Source organism: Marmota flaviventris, chromosome 8 (genome assembly GCF_047511675.1).
Source record: "Marmota flaviventris isolate mMarFla1 chromosome 8, mMarFla1.hap1, whole genome shotgun sequence".
Lineage (NCBI taxonomy): Eukaryota > Metazoa > Chordata > Mammalia > Rodentia > Sciuridae > Marmota > Marmota flaviventris.
In genome coordinates, this window is record NC_092505.1 from 21,314,086 (window position 1) to 21,335,320 (window position 21,235).

Genomic DNA, 21,235 nt, shown 5'->3' on the forward strand with positions numbered 1-21,235 from the left:
TATATGTAATCTCCATAGTCTCATATTCCTGGTAGCTTTTATCACAGAATATTTTATGTGGCAATTGTTCATTATTAGCAGTACTATGAATTGCAAATAGAGAACAATTTTGAAAAGATGAGTTAAACTACACAATTGGTAAAATTGTTTCTGAAGTAAATAGAGACCAAGAACGGTTAATCCATAAAATATCAAGAGGTAAAACAATTCCCCAGTTTTAGTATTAGTGACAATTTACAGTTTAAAAAGATGCTTTCCCTAGCATACTGGTTTTACCTTCCTCAAACAAATGAGTATCAAAATTTTATAAATCGGCTGTTCATTTTCTGTTTCATAGCTTATATTTGGCCTTCTTAGGAATATGTGTGGGACTTGATTTTTATAATTCTCTCAGGTTCAATGAAATTGAGTGTTACCATATTTTCTCATACTAGCCAATAACAAGATTACCTTTCACACTGTCATTTGGATTTTATAAGTTATTTTAGCATGCAAAGAACCTATTTTTGCTCCTTAATATACATATATACATGCACATTCTCTCTCTCTCTCTCTCTCTCTCTCTCTCCCTCCCTCCCTCCCTCCCTCTCTCCTATTCTGCACTTTTCTAAATTGTAAGTTTATAATTTTGTGAAAATAACTGCAGATTGATATTTTTTTGTGAGTAGCAGGGATTGAACCCAGGGTCACTAAACCACTGAGCCACATCCCCAGCTCTTTTTATTATTTTTATTTTGATACACAGTCTTGCTGAATTGCTTAGGGGCTTGCTACATTGCTGAGCAGGCTTTGAACTTGCAATCCTCCTGCCTCAGCCTCCCAAGCCACTGGGATTGCAGGCTTGTGCTGCCACCATGCCCAGCTTAGACTGATATGTTTTAAGAATAACAACAGAAAAATTAGAAATATATAAGACACCATAATAAAAGAGGTGGTGAACTAAGTCCTGTGATGTCAGTGAAAGTCTCTAAAAGATAATTTAGAATTATCATCAGAACACAGAGGTTACCTGTATCAAAGAGAATGAATTCTCTTTTTCATTTTTAATAAAGTTAAATAATTAAAGTGGGTAAATATCTAAGTTAAAAAGAAGAAAACATTGATAAAATACTTCAAAGTGTCTTTCTATAATTTTCAAGGTTGAATTAATACTTTATTCATATATAATTTATATTCTCCCTGCTTCTAGAAAGTGGTGACACAACACATCCTAGAAGCCATCAGTATCAATCAAGTATTAATAAATCTTGCAAAATTCTTTTTAGATATGAATTAGTGAATTAAAGTGGTTTCAGGTTGCAATCTGAACATGGGGACACAGCACGTAAAGTTTGAACAATTCTCTTGAGATTTGATGAGTTTCTAAATATTCTCTATACTGAATATAATTATACTTTCATCAAAATTATATTGTAATCATATGAAAACTACTTAAAATACATGTCATCTAGTGAAATCAGTTTTTAAAGTCAGATAAAATTACATTCTTTTGAAATGACAAATATTGACTTAGCAGAGTGATTCTGGGATGGCTTTTGGCCATGGAAATACGATAGTACTTTTGTATTTAAATGATGAGCTACGGTGTTAAACTAGTTCTGAGGAAAATGTCAATGAGTAAATAAAAACAGAAATGTTTTAGAAATCATAGTTACTTTCCCACAATGAAATATTAACAATGTTAAGGAAAAATCTTCATAACACTCATTTCCTAAATAATGATACAGCAGAAGAATGCAATTAAAATGTCATTGATCAGGGCTAAGGATGTTGCTCAGCGGTAGAGTTCTTTGCCCAGCATGTGAGAGGACATGGGTTCAGTCCCCAGTACCACAAACACACACGCAGACAAAAAAAAAAAAAATGATAATTTTATTAGGATATGATACTATGACTATCTCTTGATGTTCTTCAGTTATTATTTTGGAATTAAATAGTTTTTCAATCTTTATGTGGTTATTTTATTTTTTCCTAGTTTTGTGTGCCTTTGTGAAACAAACTGTGTCCTCTTCCCCCTTGCATCCCACCTTGGATCATGATATGCTGCGCCATGACTATCGAATGAAAACTGTAAATAAATTCACATTCGTGATGTCAAGGTGAAAACATCTCAAATATTAAGAATATTTTGGATGACTGGGCTTTAAATAATAACTAAATCAATCACTTTCTCTTTCCCATATCTTTATCTTTGTATTTATCTTTATGACAAATCTACCACTATGTTTTTCTACAACAAGAGTTAAATTGTACAGAATACATATAGCTTTTCAATCTAAAATTTTATAATATGGGTTCTAGTTCTGGTAAAAATAGTTAAAAGTTTTAGATGAGGTCATTTAAAGTGAAAATAGGTAGACATGCAGGCCAATATAAACCTTATATTTTTCTTTGGATATTTCTCGTACACATACTCTAGTTTGGTATTACTATTCCTTTCATTCTACAGATAACTAAATGACTATTTTTCAGCATACATTATGTCAAACAAATAATTCAGGATCAGAGAGTGAAATATATGCTTTTGTTAAGTAATCTATTTGATCAGATCCTTTCATTATATAGTAGGTAGCAATCACCCTAATTACCTTGAAAACAGGTCAGTTTAAAACCTGTTTTAAAAAAAATTGAAGTAAAATAAACGATATTTGTTATAATCAGTCATTTTTACTTATTTTAACAAGGAAATGTTTTGGAATAAGCAGTCACAAATCTAAATTATTTCTCCCAAGACTGAAAACATTGGCTGACAAACTCCCAGCTACTTCCTTTCATGCCTTCCCAACTTTTATCAATATTGGTGATTCTTGGTTCAAACAAAAACTCATTTATAGGTTTTAATATTTTTACTGGTACAAATACTCCAAAAAGGGATAATAAAATAAAATTATAAATGTAATTATAAATACATCATTATATATACAATTTAACTAAAAGTAAACTGGGAAAAAAGATTTTCTTATATTTCTTGTAACATCAAAATTTTATTATGCCCTCTTCATCATAGTAATGACAGAAAGTGAATCTCACTATTTGTCTAGGTGTTCATATAGTTAAAATTATAATTAATAGATACTTCATGGATTAATCAATAGTAGATTCTATTGGAAGTAAGGTAATTGTGCTGATAAATTTACCAAGAGACATTGTATAGTATTTTATATTGATTGTAAATATCAGATAATTTATGCCTCATAGGAAGGTTATTATATATTAATGTATGTAGGAAAGAATAGAAAATTAAACTATGACTTTTGTGAAAGTCATCTCACTCATAACTTGATCACAAATGCATACTCCACTTAAATCTTGAAAGAGAAGCACAATATGCTGTTGATGGAAATACCCATTTTTATATTGCTATAATTTACTCAAGAATCTTATGTTGAATTATTTTACCAGGATGATAATGGTGGTGGGAGGTTTCTGAATATGAATATATACAGACATTTGTGGAAACTCATTACATCTTAGAAAGTTAAAGAAAATGATGATTATGAAAACCAAGTTCCTCCATATGAAAGTCATTAAGTCATTTCTTCAACAAGAAAGTGGGCTTTACAAATGCAATATTTTTGCATACAAAAAATTAAGTTTTTCTTAACATATTTGTTGTGCTTAGGATATGAGATGCCCCCCAAAAGTTTACATCTATCAATGCAAGCGTGTTCAGAGGTGAAATGATTAGATCATGAAAGTTGCAACCTCATCACTGAATTAATCCATTTGATGAATTAATACTCTGAATCAATTACTGGGTAGTAACTATAGGCTGGTGGAGAGTAACTGGAGGAAATAGGTCACTGGGAGCATCCTAGTGTAATATATCTGTCCTTGGCACCTCACCCTCTCCACACCCCCACCCCACTTTCTGACTGACATGAGCTGATAAACTTGCTTCTACCACATCTTTCCACCAGGACATTTCTTCCCTGGAGTCTGACATCCAAGGACTGAACCTCTGAAATTGTGTTACCCAAAAAATGTCCTCCTCTAAGTTGTTCTTTTCAGGTATTTTGGTCACAGTGGCAAAAGGTGACTAACACAGTATTCATGATCCAGTCCATCTTTGCCCCAATATACTAATCCTACCTCTATATTATAACTGTTGAGTGTGCTATGTTGCATGTATCCATTTATTAAATGAAGATATATAAACAGATACCAACCCATTTACTGATTATGAGTTCATGCAAAGAGAATTGCCTTACAAATACAATAATGTCACTTAAGTATTTCTGTTATATGATAATTATATTCTTGGAACAATTTATGTAAGTATACTTTAGTCTTTCAACAATATAAGTTAATCTATATAATTAAAATGAATATGAAAAGTATGTTAGATGCATATAAGTATGGCTAGATCAGTATTTGAGGAGTGACATATAGAAAAGAGGTATGATGCAAAGGAATATATAAAAGATTTTGGATTTGAAGATGTGATGGTGTCAGGATTGTATGAAAATTGAATTTCAAGTTGCGAGAAATTATATCAGGATTTTAAGTTTCTGAAAGTTTCATATGTACAGAAAATACTGATGACATACTAGAAAATACCCATTCCTAAGATAATTCATTAAACCCATAAAAAAGAGATATTCCATGCTTTACTCCAATATTCCATTATTCTTTGCTACGTAAATCACAAGCATATTGTAAAATTTATACTCATCATGTTCACTAATGTTGTTAATATATTTTGTATGGAAACACTGTGCAGAGTATCCTTTTATTACATGATTACACAGAGCTTATCTTTTCCTATTAAAGAGCATTTTAGTAACTTATTTTAATTGAAGTGTTATTCTTCAACTCATGCCCATTTTCAAGATAGATAATTATATCAGATGACTAAATATTACATGTCCTGTAGTAAAATTTTATCAAGTTTAAATAATTTGAGCTTATAATATATTATAAAACTTAATAAGTTGTTCATGAAGATAATTTTTTTCTTAGTAATTCACACTCCAGCAGGGCATGGTGGCACATGCCTGTAATCCCAGCGGCTCAGGAGACTAAGGCAGTAGGATCGAGAGTTCAAAACCAGCCTCAGTAGAAGCAACACAGTGACACCCTGTCTCTAAATAAAATACAAAATAAGTTTGGGGATGTGGCTCAGTGGTTGAGCATCCCTGATTTCAATCCCTGGTAATATTAATAACAATATTAATAATTATTATTATTATTTATACTACTACTACTACTAATATTATTATTCATACTGCCACTATGTAAAAATATATTTTAGAGATGCACAAGTTTTTAAAAATTTCCAATAGCAAGCTAACATTTGTATAACATTAATAGAATATCCTCAGTCAAATGGGTATACATAATATTTGCTGCAGTTACATGTGGTTCTCTAAAATTAGTACTTTCAATCAGTAAAAGAGTAACTTGCTATTTCTATAGAAATCTTTTTTTCAGTTTTTATACATTTTAATCATATTCTTCCAATCTTTTCTTTTTTATATTCTTTTTTATTAGTTGTTCAAGACAATACAATGATCTTGACATATCATACATTTGATTCAAATAGGGTATAAATTCTCATTATTCCACATGTACAGATTGCAGGATCACATTAGTTATAAATCCATGTGGAAAATATATCCAGAGAAATCTTAAGAAACTTTTCTTCCAATTGCTTAACAATGCTATGAGTATATTAAACAATTGTCCTCAAATCCAAACATACATTTTCTACATTTGACATAGTTTTAAATATGAATATAATATTCTTAAATTTGTAATTCTGGTTCCAAAATAATCTCAAGGTTTTTTTGAACTTAAAAAAAAAAAAAAAAAAAAACAACCCTGGGCTGGGGTTGTGGCTCAGTGGGGTAGATTGCTCCCCTTGCACATGCAGGACCCTGGGTTCGATTCTCAGTACCACATAAAAATAAATAAGTGAAATAGAGGTATTGTGTCCAACTACAACTAAAAAATAAATATTAAAAAAGGGAGCTTAAAGAAAAAAACCCAGAAACATACAAAAGACATAAACATAAAATATGCCATCAGAAAATAAATTTTACAATTTTATTCACATCTCTATTGAATCTTTCTGAATGTTGAGGTACTATCAGTAGTATGCAAAAAAAATCAAGCATTTATTTAATGGCTACATTAATTTTAAGCCAACTATACCTTAAAATACCAATAATAATAGCAAAAACAACCACTACAATAACAGCAAACATTGGTTCACATTAAATACCTTAAAGATATACACATGTTATGAAAAATAACACACTCATACTATGAATATGTAATAAATAGGTATCTTTTTAATGTTTTTTTATAGAACTTAAAGTTGAAACAAGTGCTATTTTAACACTGAGATGTACTCCAGCCCTATTTTATTATTTTTATTTTTAGACAGGGTCTCACCAAGTTGCCCACACTGGCATTGAACTTATAATTCTCCTGCCTCAGCCTTCCCAATAGCTGGGAATATAGGTGTGTGCCCTTTCGTGCACTCAGGTATTATTTTAAATGTTAATACTTATCAAAAATTATCTTAAATATCACTCCTCAAAGCCTGACAAAGGTATGCTAATGAAAAATCATATTCAAAGACTAAAGTCTGAGGATAAAATCAAGTATTTATTGACTTGTAAAAATAAATTTAAATTTTATAAGATTATGGATATATATTCATATTTTACAATAACAAATTCATCAGCAAAAGAGGAATCATGTTTAACATTTTAATTTCTGTCAAAAAGCATAAAAACTTCATAAAGAAAGAAATGTATGTATTATAAGAGAATATCCCATGAGAAAATACCGTCCTTGTGTCCCTCATTTGAAATTCATTCACTGATTATAGGGACACTAAAACAAGGACACTCCCTGCTCAGTAAATCTGGAGACAGGTCATAGAGGCATCTGTTCTCCATATACTTATTTAATGAGGTCATTTGGTACACATACCATGCTTTGGGGAGTGCTTAATTTTTAGTAGGACTATTAATCTAGCTAAGAGTTAGTGAATTAAAATTATCTTTGAATTTAAATAGAGCATTTCTTTGTCTAATTTGCTTAAATTTATTGACATAAATTCTAACATATAAACTATTCTGTAAATACTTAAGAATAAATATATTAGTTGAAGTATATAGTCCCTGCAAAATAACTAAGCAATTTTGTGACCTTGAAAAGTAATAAGAATTTAACAGATTTTAAACTACAGATATTGAATTGCCTAGTAGTAGCCATTCTCAATGATTTGGGATTCTGGAAATCCTGTTTTATATTGATTACAGGAATAACCTTTCAAGCAGTCATTCATTGGTGATAACAAGAGATATTTACATGAGAAGACACACTTTTTAAAGAGGGCTCAACTACTCAAAACTTGGGAGAATAAAATGGGTTCGCAGAATGCCACATAATTTATAGTTATGATGTTCTGCTATTGTTTCAGGTAGTTATCTCGATTCAGAGATCAGATATAAACATAAACAATAACATTTGAGTTCTTTAAGGCTGGTGTTCACCTGATTTTCAAAAAACAGAAAACAACTAGCAAGGTCATATGGCTTCGACTTTTCATAATTTTATATTAAATGGAACTCAAGGAAAAGAGGCACCATTGGTCTACAAGGCCTATAATTTTTCATTATTGAGAAATGTGACTTTTGAGCTCAGAAAATAATTAACAATAGCCAGCTGTGATGGCTCAAGCCTGTAAGCTAGTGGCTGGGGAAGCTGAGGCAGGAGTATCTTGAGATCCAAGCCAGCCTCAGCAAAAGTGAGGTGCTAAGCAACTCAATGAGACCCTGTCTCTAAATAAAATACAAAATAGGGCTGGGGGTATAGCTCAGTGTTCGAATGCTCCTTAGTTTAATCCTTAGTACCCCTCCCCCCAGAAAAAGAATTAATGATGGAATAAGGAAGCCAATCCACATCTAAACAAAGTTATGATAAGCTAATATGAATATATATGCATATATATATATATGTATATATGTGTGGAGATACATATATTTCTTGAGACATGACATTAATGTTTCTCAGTTTTGTGCAGCATCATGCAGGATTTTGATACCAGAAAATTTCCATATGAACTTCTAGTACAAAAAGCAAAGTGACAGTAAATCTACAATTCTCAGAAAGTGATGAGCCCAAAGGGGTATGGAGACTCTTGGACCTACAGTGATTCCTAGAATGACTGGCATAGCTGGTAACCACTTGCAAATGAAAGGCAGGATGCTTTTGGTAGAGAAAAAGGAAATAAATGACAAAAAAAAAAAAAACTATCAGGGGATTCATCACACCATCAATATTAGAGATAAAAGTACATTTCTCAGAATACTAAGACTGAGACACTTTAAAGCAAAAACATCTAAGAGGCTTTCTCCAAAGTACCTTCCATAAAACTCATAGGCTAGTCCTTTCAAGAATACTCACAAAAAATTTAATATTATTTTTCAAGACAGACTGAGTCTCTTTTTAGTTCCCTCAAAATGAAGAAGAGTTTTCAGTCTTTGGATTAAAGGCACAATTCTTCTTTTTTATATTTGTATTACTTGTTGATGTATCTTTATTTTATTTATTCATTGATATGTGGTGCTGAGAATTGAACCCAGTGACTCACACATGCTATGCAAGTGCTCTACCACTGAGCCACAATCCCAGCTCTAAAGGCCTAATTCTTAATATGTCTTTTAAGGGCTGGTGTAATCTTGCCCCTTCTTGTTCCCCCAGTTTCCATGTTCATTATGCTATGGCCACACAGACCAACTATTTCCAACATGCACAAAAATTTCACATCTCTGAACATTCACAAATCTGTTTTTTCTACTGAGATTTGTATCCTCCTAATTGTTCTCCACTAATCTACTAGTATCTCTTAGGTCAAAAACAGCATGTACCACCCCAGATCTCCAACACAATCAATTACCCTCATTATAAACTTCCATTTTTCTTTCTCCTTGTCATTACTAAAATATAATTATGTGTGCTAATAACTCATGCCCATAACAAGATCAGAACTTCATTAATGTAAGAAATCTTTGTTTTATCATTTACTCCCAGAACTTAGCAATGTAACAATAAATTAGAAGAAAAATAACAAAAAGTAGCACTTTACTCGGTAAAATATGCTAAAATATAGTTAAATAAATAGTATAAAGCAGGAAGAGAGAACTGGCTGTGTAACCAGAAGAAAAAAAATCTAAGATGGAATTCTATTTTTTATTAGCCTAACAATTTAGGCAAAATGAATTTCTCAGTCTTAAGTTTCCATGTAAGGAAAATAAGAACACTAACATCATCTCTGCTCCTACTTATCACAGTGCTATACCTATTTGTGTATTTGTTTATAACCTTCCATTTCCACTTCTATTTAACAAGTTCTACTAGGGCAAATGATGTTACTGCCTTCCAAGCATATAGTGGATGCCTAATATTTGCTAGGAGCACACCTCATTGAAATATGTGAAACTGCATATGAGACATAATTTACATCAAATGTCATTGTTGGATTGCATTATTGTGATTAAAATTGAAATTCTATACTCATAACATTCTTGATGGGGAGGATGATTTCTTTATGCAATAAAGCAACAAAACACAATTTGCCATTAGCCTTTTGCAGACAGAGTTAATTATATGTACACCCATCATCTTTATCTTTATGTACGTACTTATACTTAAAAAAAACAAAACACTTTCTCCTTCAAGATACTTATCTCACTTAAATCAAAGCCTTCCTCCTTAAAAATTAGATGTTTAAAATTTACATTTGACCATTTTTAATAAATAAGGAAGTATAAGAGTAATATTTTACAACTTAAGTGAGGAGAGCTGAGATATCTGGATGATAGATGTGAAGACAACCTATATTATGAAAGCTATTTCTACTCTACCCTATCTAATACACCTGCTTTACTTGTAATATCAAGAATATTACTAGTTTTCTTTACAGAAAACATGATATGATGATACCCATTATTACAGTGCAATACTAGTAATATTCATGATATTACAATGTAGAAAACATGATATGATGATACCCATTATTATAGTGAAATACTAGTAATATTCCTCATATTACAATGATTGAAAATATATATATAGATTATTTATATTATGTATAATATATATTATTTATATTATATATAGATAGATTATGTATATACATATAGATTATTTTTAAAACCCATCATGAATGTTTAATAGCAGTTTAACAGATTTAAGTAAAACAAAAGTTCAAACACAAATAGAAGATTATAAATAGACATGCCACTATGACATATGTGTCAAACCAAATAGCTTCAACATTATATCACTCCTAAAAGCTATTTAATTCATATTATTTTGTTGCAGTACATATTTCAAAAATAAGAGAAGTTTCAAATAGAATAGAATATATGATTAAAACATAAGTATAAGGTTTTCTTTAACTCATTTCTAAAAAGATTATTTAAATGTTTCCATTCATATTATATATGGATAGATTCAACTTTTTTAATGTGGAAAGCTCTGTGGTCTTAAACTCAGGTAAGAATGACATTATGAATGTTAATCTAGGTGAAGAGTTTAAAATATATCTACATTTACACAGTCTGATAGCATAACACAGAATAAAAATAGTAAAAAAACTTACAGTAGAATAAAAGTTGTATGTTTTAGTATCTGTAATTGTGGGTTTTTACAGTGGCCAAACTAGTCATCCCAGTAGACCTAGGAACAGCTTTAAATGACACGAAGACTCAATTGTTAAGAACACTTTGAAAGGGACTATGTTTAAATATGAACTTTAACTCTCGAACAGAATTATCAACGTAGATGCGGAAAATGTAGACTGGCCTATTCAGCTGAACTCTTCAGACTACCAGCTAATCTCTATGGGTAGAATCTTTGCTTTGAATAGCTACTCTGAAGCTTCCCTTTCTAACATGATATTAATCTTCCTCTCTTTCCACCTTAGCACTCTTACCTTAGTGAGAATAAATATCATCTAGGAAGCTCCCTTAAATATGAACTTAACTCGGGCCCAGCTGCACTTGGCAGCTTCTCTTTTCCTGTAGAACTTTTGAGTTGCATGGCTGGTATCCTAATACAAGCTCTAGATGGACCCCACATTACTTGCCCACTATTCATGAGCATTTTTTCAACAACCAGTTCTCCATTGTACATCTCCACTTCTTCCCTTCCAAATGCTCTAACCTCATTTTTTCCACATTAAAATAAACCAACAAATAATTTTTAAAAGCTTCCCTTTAACAAATACTCTCTGTGTGTGTGTATTTCCCATTTTTCTATTACACTACTGAAAAGGAAACATATTTCAATATCCCAGTTTTGTCAATTTCTCTTCTGACTTAATAGGGCAGGATAGAATTATAGCTCATCATAATAGATAATTTTTATAGATGTTAAACACTGTTAACATTATCTCTTCAAATAATTATTTCTGTTAATGTTTTAATTTCTGAAATTGTTGCTTACCACAAAATTTAAATAACAGTACAGAAAATTCAAAGCAAAAAATGAAAAATGAATGCATATCAACTGACTCATTTTCCTTTAGAAAAAAATATTTTTTAATTATACATGTCCAGAAGATTTAAAGAAAGAAAATATACAAAAGCAGATTCATAAATATGCTTATGTATTTATAAAATAATACATTTATATATTAATGAATGCTAGAATTGGAATTAGTATACATTGACTGTTAATAGCTCTTTTCATAATGGTATGATATTTTATTGTTTTTCAATGATGTTCTAAATGGAAATGCATCAAAATATCACTGTTTTAAATGGATCATTATGCATAAGAAATCAAATTAAATTTAGTAACAATGGATAAAATAAGCTTTTATTGGTGTAGCTATAACACACTCATTTAACAAATTTCATGTCAAATATGTCCAAACAGAACCCTCACCTTATTATAAGATTAGTTCAGACATTTGAATGGCTTAATTTTCATAATTAATTATAATTACATTTAATCTAGAGTTGGGCATTTCTCTATCTGAAAAAAACATATTGCCTAAAGCAATTATTCCAACATGATGACCTTCTAACTTCTACAGCAGAATTTCTCCAGCTCAGTACTATTAGCTTGCTGCACTGCGTAAGTAAGTCTTTATTGAGACAGGTGGTGCTGTGCATGTAGGATATTTAGCTTCTTAGTCTTCATACACTGGATACTTGTAGCACTTCTGATACTTACATGTATAATAACTAAATGTCTCCAGACATTGCCTACTATCTTTTGCAGGAGGAAAAAAAAAACACTAAAAACCACTATTGTAGAGAATATAGACGCCTGTTAATCTAAAATTAAAGAGGACACTGTGCAAAACCATTTTGAACTTGTCAATGAAATGTGGCTTTCTATACAAATGCTTTGTAAAAGATAAATGTACTTTGATACACACAATAAATTACTATATTCTAAATATAAATGGGATCTTATGATAAATGTCCCTTAAATAGTTTTGGTCATTTAATCCATTGTTCCTATTTATAAAAGAGTATTGACATAAACAACTCAGTAGCTACAGTCTAGAGCCAAATATTAATTTCATTTAAATGATGCTAATCAAAGTTCTGAAACACTCTTTTGCACTATTTTTTTTTCCAACACTCTTCCTTATTAATGTTCCCACAACTAGGTATTTAGCTTCAAAACATGGCTTTATTCATTCTCTTCTGGATCAAGTGACACAGTTTAAAGCTACTCCTCTGGCTTGGATCCAACTCTCTCTTGGTTTGTAGGTATTTCTCTTTATATTTTAAATATTGTACATTGTACTGAAAATACAAAAATGAAGAGAAATTGACATATATGAGATTTATCAAATAAAGGGAATTTCATTTCATTAAAAATGACTCAAAAGTGATATGGTAGATGAAAGACTTATAAAACTAAAATTTCTATATGAGAAATAATGTCTATTTTATGCCAAATAAAAAAGAGAGCCTAACCCATTGACACAAAAGTCTGGAATATTAAATTCAGTCCTGAGTGCCAAATTTTAAACAAATATAGGAAGCTTATAAGCATGCTTGATAGATTGCACGCAGAGCCCCAATACAGTCTAATACAAATAAATATGAGGTATTTGGCTACCCATTGTAAAAAAAAGGCAATGAAGACTGTTTTTTTTGTTGTTGTTGGTATTTTTGTTGTTGTTGCTGCTGCTTTGTTTTTTCTGGTACTGGGGATTGAATTCAGGGGCACCCAACCACTGAACTACACCCCAGTCCTATTTTGTATTTTATTTAGAGACAGGGTCTCATAGAGTGCTTAGCATCTCGCTTTTGCTGAGGCTGAATTGAACTTGAGATCCTCTTACCTCAGCCTCCTGAGCCACTGGGATTACAGGCGTGTGCCACTGAGCCTGGTGCAATGAAGGTGGGAACAGAAAAAACATTCAGTGAAGAATGAAACAATAGTTTAAAAGAAAAACCATTTACATTTTTACTTATTGTTCCATATGAAAATACATGACCCAATGTATCAAGGAAGAAGTTAAATGAAAAGTAATAAATCAAAAGAAAAAAACCTCTATAAATTTAAATGTTAAGTCAACATCTACAAATACCTGAAAGTATGGCTGAAAGAATGTGTTTCAATACTATGTAAATCTTATGCTTGAAATAACACCTTTATGACTCTATAGTCAAGACTTTGGATTCTTTTTTTTTCCTTTGAGTGTTTTGACTGATACATGTGCAGTGGTGTCTTTAATTCACATTAATACATATGAACAAAGTGAAATATTATTTGCTATATTATTAAATAAACAGGCATTCAAATTTTCTCCAACATATTCAATATGAAGCTATTTCTAGTTATCCACAATTGTTATGGTTTGGAGGTGAGGTGTCCCTGAAAAGTTCACATGTGAGATAATGCAAGAAGGTGCAGAAGAGAGATGATTGGGTTGTGAGGGCCCTAGATTGGTCCATGAATTAATCCCCTGATTAGATTAACTGAATGGCAATTGAAGTCAGATAGGGTATGGCTGGAGGAGGTTGGTCCTTGGTGGCATACCTTTGGGTTATGTATTTTGTATATGGTGAGTGGAGTTTCTTTAGTCTGATTATCATGTGAGCTATTGCTCTCCATCACACTCTTTTTCCGTGACGTTCTGCTTCACCTTGAGTAGAGGCATGGAGCCAGCTATCTATGGACTGAGACCTCTGAAACTGTGAGCCCCCAAATAAAATTTTCCTCTTCTCCAATTGTGTTTTTCAAGACTTTAAGTTATAGCAGCAAAAAAAGAGCTGACTACAACAGTGAATACAATGTAATAGGAGTACAACACACGTGTACACGCACACACAATAATTAGGTCTCAGTATTTCTGAACTTTACACAACTAAAAGTGGGAAAAAATGGTGTTTTCAATATTTTTTTTTCTTATGCCTTTGGTTCTAAGTGTAGAAGTCTACAAGTTTGTTTTTTTATGAAGTTTCTTGGGGAATACTTCAGTACATTCTCTTTCAATCCGCGTGGGCATGAGTAATCACTGGAGCAAGTGGCTCGTGATGAAGTATAAGGCATTACTTTTAATTACAGTAGTCTTCTCCTTATCGTTGAGAGACACATTCCAAGACCCCTCTGCATGCCTGAAACCAGAGATAGCACCAAACTCTATACATACTATTTTTTTCTATTTATATATACCTATGAGGAATTTTAATTTATAAATTAGGAATAGTAAGAGATTAGCAACTAATAATAGCAAAGAACAATTAAACAATGTGATATAATAACATTTATGTGAATGTGGCCTCTCCCTCCAAAGACGTCATTATACTATATATAGATTTTAGCAGCCTCAACATGCAGCTTTTTTCTTTCCTCTTGATGTTAAGAACTTTCCACTTTTCAGTTAAAATAAGCTCTGTACAGTTTCTCTTCATCAAGAATGAACAGTCAGCATCACTACTCTTGGTCTTTAGCTCCATTTAATAAAATAAGGGTTACTTCAACACAAGCACTGATATTCTGTGACAGTCCATGTGATAATCAAGATGGTTAGTAGGTGACTGAAGAGCAAATTTACTGTCCTAAATGGGATGGAATATGATACCATGAGATTCCATCCTGCTGTTGACAGTAGGTATCTGTTTTAGTCAGCTTTTTTGCTGCTGTTATCAAAAGACCTGACAAGAACAATTAGAGGAGGAAAAGTTTATTTGTGAGCTCACAGTTTCAGAGATGGCCAACTCCGTTCCAGAGGGGCCAAGATGTGGCAGAACATCATAGTGACACAGTGTGTTAGAGGACAGCAGGTCAGAACATGACCACAAGAAGGAGAGAGACAAAGAGAGAGAGAGAATGTGTGTGTGCATTAACCACCATGGACAAAATATGAACCCCAATGTTATACTATTAATGCCCAGATCAGGTTCAGGCTCTCATAATCCAATCATTTCACCTCTAAGATTTCTTGCATTGTCTCACACATGAGCTTTGGGGGACACCCAAAATGTAAACAATAATAGTATCTAAACTAGAGAAAAATGAAATCCTTGATAAGTGGTGAGTTCTCAACATAGAAGTTATTTATTAATTGATTTGAGAGAGAGAGAATTTTTTAATATATATATATATAATATATAATATAATATATATTATATATATATATATATATATATATATATATATATATATATATATATATATTTAGTTTTCGGTGGACACAACATCTTTGTTTTATTTTTATGTGGTGCTGAGGATCGAACCCAGTGCCCCACGCATGCCAGGCGAGCACGCTACCGCTTGCACCACATCCCTAGCCCTAGAAATTATTTTAACTGGAAGTGGAAAATTCTTGCCAGAAATTATTTCACGGTCCTCTATTACCAGTTTAAAAGGCCTGAAGAATATACGACTTGGAGTCAGTATGGCATAGTAAGATTAACTCTTGAGATGCATCCATAGAGAAGACAGAAATTGAGGAAATGACAGTTAAAGGTCTCCTAGGGAAAGGGAGAGGCCTGAAGCCTTTAGGAGCAGTGGTAATTGATAGCCAGTTCTAACTAGTCAATATTATCTAACTAGTCAATGTTATCTAACTAGTCTATATTATCTACAATCCTTAGGAAAGTATTTTAAAATGTAAGAGCTTTCAAAATGTTTGGATTGAACTTAAGAATGACAACTGCATTTAGAAGTTCCTGAGAAGATTAGTTGTATACAAAGGGAGGTACAAGCAAAGGTCAGATGAAGGATAACAATAGCTGTCAGGAAGAATCTGTAGAATGTGTGAGCACTGTTTGGGCAGGGATCACCAATATTTGTGGAACAATAGTATTTGTGGAACATAAGTGCTTATTGGGATAATAAAAGTAGGGGATACTCCTCTAAAGTCTCAAAACCTTGAAAATATATGCATAATATTATCCAAATGGAACCATCATTGTATGGGAAACCATTTGACTATAAAAACCATCTCAAGTTATGAAATGGCTGGGTTTACTCATTCGCAGATAATTGTGCTCTTTATTACATCTCAATAATTCATTTATACTTCTTACAAGCAATCTTCTTCCTAGAAATCATTCCTAACTTCATGTAACTATATTTGCAAATTTTTAAAGTATTTTCATCAATGTATAAATGGTGAAGTTTGAAGTGATTACAAAGGTAGCACCCTAACTTCTTATAGAAATGAGCATTTAAATCTGATTTAGTACACTCAGGGTCTTTCTTTCAATACTATAGTAGTTTAGCCCTTAAAGATCTAGAGGGAAATAACTTAAAATATTCCATTTCAACCTATTATTATAGAGGCTATATATTACCAAATAAATAAAAAAAAGAACAAAAGTACACAATAATGAGTTTGGTTTCTTTACTGTTATACGATTCCAGCTCTTAATTATGAAAGTGTACCATTCTTAAATCTCCAGGATATCCCTGACCTTCTCATCATGATATCTTTATCTATCTTTGTTTATTCTCAGTTTTAAAATGTTTTAAAGTCACAAATTTCACCATGAGTTTCTAAGAGTAGCAACAATCCCATGGTTCAATTCTGTGGCCGAAGAATTGAGACCATTTTTGTCTTTCAGATCATTTTACAACTTCCAGAGATCCAGGCTACACTTACATTTTTTTTTCCTTAAAGAGAAGTAACAATAGGTCTTTTGTGATCAGAAACAACAAATATCTCTGTTACTTGTTCTCTGCTGGCAATTTTCCATTTATTTTAGTGTGCCTCTGCAGGAATTTCTACAACTTCACAAAGGAGTCAGATGAATTGGCAACATAACCTTACAAATATAAAATAAAATCACACTGTGCAAAAAAAAAGAGTCAAATAAAATCTATTCCCTCATTACTGCCAATTGGATTTCCACAACATCTCTGACCCTTTCCCTCAAAATTATTTGCAGTATATGCTGTTGATCAAATTGCATGCTACTACATTTTGCAAGAGTAAATGAGCCTCCCTGACTCCATGTTTAGACTTGAAAGTGAATCTCATCAGTGCTTGTAGCATTTCTAAGGTACAAAAACAGGCTTTTGTCCTTTAGTTGTTTTCCACAATGTGTGGGGACAGCAGTTAATTCTGTGCAAATAAAAATGTTTAAGCCAGAATTTCTCTCTCTAAAAAGAAAACTGTATAGTAGCCATAAAGATATTGCTAAAATTAGGTACTTTAAGAACAGGTATACTATTTAATCTTTTATTCATCCTCATGTATTTCTATTCCCTTAGAATATAACATATGCATTTAGGGAGATATAATTGTAATAATAATGGGGTTAAAGACTACTAATTATGGAACAGGGGTTGTGCCAGCATTGTATTCTTATGGATTTTCTCATAACTCTTTTCTTACATCATGTCTGTGAGTTAGGCTTAATTTTTATGATGATTTTACAAATGAGAAAATTATAGGGTAGAAAATGGAAATAACAACTACTAAGTGATGAGGTAATTAGTCTAATTCCAAATCCCACATGGTGTCCCTGCTTTCTCCTAACTATCAAGCATGACCAACCTTCCTCTAGTAATTTTCATTTTTTGATGAGTCCATACACATGACTAAGGAACTGTTTTTCTCCTTAGATTCATTATGCTTCATACAAATTATTAAGTTAGACTGAGAACATAGGCTAAAGCAAGACTGCTTTCAAAACCATTCAGGTAGCCCATCAAAAAAGTATCTTAATAATACATTAAAACTATTATTATTTTAGTGAGGGAAATGGTCAATGTAGTTTTCTGTTTGTGGAATACTAGACAATAACAAAGACTATTCATTATATAGGAATGACCTATGCTTATCATGCTTATTTTTATTAAAATTATCCTTTCTAATTATTGAGTCAAACCAGTAAAAAAGTCACAACTTTTAAATGTTGGTTTGGTGTTATTAATGACTGAGTGTTTCTAACAATTACCTGCCAAATCTACATGAAAATAAAAACTGAGATTTCAAATTACAAAAAGAACTATAGGATTAAACAAATAGTTTAAACCCAAATCTATGGGGATAAATTGAATCTGTATTCAGAGGAATTTTCAAATAAAATTTTATGATTAAAAATACATATAATATGTATAATAAGTAGAATAAGTACAGCAAAACAAAACAACATAAGTTTATTGGAGAAGTGAAAGGTAAAAAATGAATTTAGCTTAACAGAAAAACAAAGCATATAACTGATTAAAGGTCGCTTTTCCTTACAATTAATATATTCATAAAAGGAAAATCAAAAAATAGCATACATTTATATAAGGAGTCATGAACATATTTATGGAAAATTAATAACTGTATAAAAATATCAAATGTAAATAAAAGGGAAAAATAATTAAAAGATTGTTAAAATTATTCACAAAGTTAACCTCTAAAATTCTGAAAATCTAAATAGGGAAACATTAAAAAACCTGAAAATTAAGTGGCATCTGTTCCACGTGATTCACAGGTGAGTCTTATTAGAATTATAAACATTTTATAATTTAAAAAAGTACAGAATAATATACCATATTTATTCAAGAATGTGGATGCAAATTTTCAAAATAAAATGCACATACCATAAGGGAATCAGAAGTTATTAACCATATTCTGAAACCCCTTCAAATTTTGTAAGGCAACTCTTTTGCACTTTCAACATTTAAATGCACAATCCATCATGCATATATATACTAGGAAGAAAAATCAAATTATATTTAAATAATTTATTTAATTTATTAAAATCTATTAACATAATTTTAATTCTATGTAATGATAACTACTTATCAATATTTTCACAATGTAACACAAGCAAGCACGCCATTTTTATATTTTTTGTAACTATTCAATGAAAGGATTGCAAGTACAATAAATTACATACACACTACCTTAAAAAGTCAGCAAATGATGAGAAATGGTAAGTGCAGTGCCAAAGCAGAGCAAAATAGAAAAATTAATTAAATAAAATAAACCCTTAAAATTGACTATGAGAGGCTTATGACTGTCCTCTCGCCTTGTTTTTAATATCCTTAGCCATGAGTTTTGGGCTAAATGTCTAATACTGTCTACTTTTTAGTTTTGAGTGAAAGTGTAAACAGGATACTACACAATGATTTATCTTTACTTTTACTTGCAACCCCCAGATGGAGCTATATTGGATTCATTAATTCATTATAAGGTTTCTAATCTGTCTGAACTTGCCTGGTTTGCAGGACTGCTGCACATCACTAGAGGTCAACTTAGGGCTGATATGCTTCTGGGAAAAGAATCTATTCTAAGGAAAATGGAGCCTCTGGGTTTGAGGAGGGGATGATTCTAAATGCTGTGTATTATGGAAAAATTCTTTGATTCTTGTTCAGCCTAGGCTCCCTAGAATCTTTACTATATGCTAGAGAGGATTGTCCAAGGCACATCTGAAATTGAGTGGGGAATAAAATATCTGCAAAACACTACAGAGAAGGACATGTTGTCCTCATCATGTAGTTCACTAAGATATCAGTTAAAGAATTCTGTTCTTCTATTATAGAATATAACCTGATACCAACAATAATAATGGTGGAACCATGGATTCTGTGCCATCAGAAATCTTAGCCAGAGAATAGCAAAGCAGGAAATTAGTAACTGTCTTGCAGTTAAGGACATGAGGGTCCTACTACACATTTAAGAAAATGCAAAAAGAAAGAAAGAAAGAAAGAGAGAGAGAGAGAGAGAGAGAGAGAGAGAGAGAGAGAGAGAGAGAGAGAGAGAAAGGAAGGAAGGAAGGAAGGAAGGAAGGAAGGAAGGAAGGAAGGAAGGAAGGAAGGAAGGAAGGGTGAGTGAGTGAGTTGGAAGAGGAGTGGGCTATAGAAATTGTGAAATAGCCAGTAAAATGCCCAGTTCACAGAAATGTCTGCTTGCTCTTTCACTTGAACCATGATTCTTTCATGGCAGGAGATACTGTGCTAGTTATAGAAGCTACAATGTTGAGAGTCAAAACACCTATTATGGATAATTTTATCCCCAGCATAATGTAGCCTAGAAAATCTGAGTGGTAAACATAATTTGGATTCTAAAATTTAGATCTTTGTTTTCTGTTCTTCAGCTAAACTTGATATTCATTTGTCAAGAACTCACTATGTGAAAAGTTGTAGCACTGCATTATTATCTCATTCTGGGTTTCCTGAAAACAGCCTCTGAGGTGGTTAACATTTAAGATGCTTAGTGCTTTGGGCATCAACACATGTAAAAGGGGAGGGAATTACACAGGACCAGGAAGAGATAGAAGTCAGGCTGCAATAGAAACCCCATGACAGCCTTTGCTAATTACATGGGGAGCTCTGGAGCTAGAAAGATCTTTAGAATTTTTTTCTGAGATGGTCAGACCTTTATATTCTGCACCATTGGCTGTGGACAAAGCAGAGAAACAGTATGACTTTAGGCATGGGACCTGCTAGAGCTGAATCAATTCCTAAAGAGACTGGAATCTGCTGCAGATGAGTCTTGCTCAAGCTGGAACCAACATCTCTTTCATGGAAGGGGTTTTTGTACCACCCATTGGAGTGGACACCAAGTGGAAATTGGTCCTGATTACTTGGTCTGAAAAATGGAAAACTTTAATTAGCTTGATAAAAAGAAGTCAAGATTCTCATCCTGTCACTAAATATTTAACAATCTCCATAGATAAAATTATTTTTTTAATAGTGCTACCAAGGTTTTGGACAAGTTCACCAAAAGAACACCAATGATAACTGACAATGGTTAAGTGTCAGCACGGACTCATTTAACTCAGAACTGCACAGG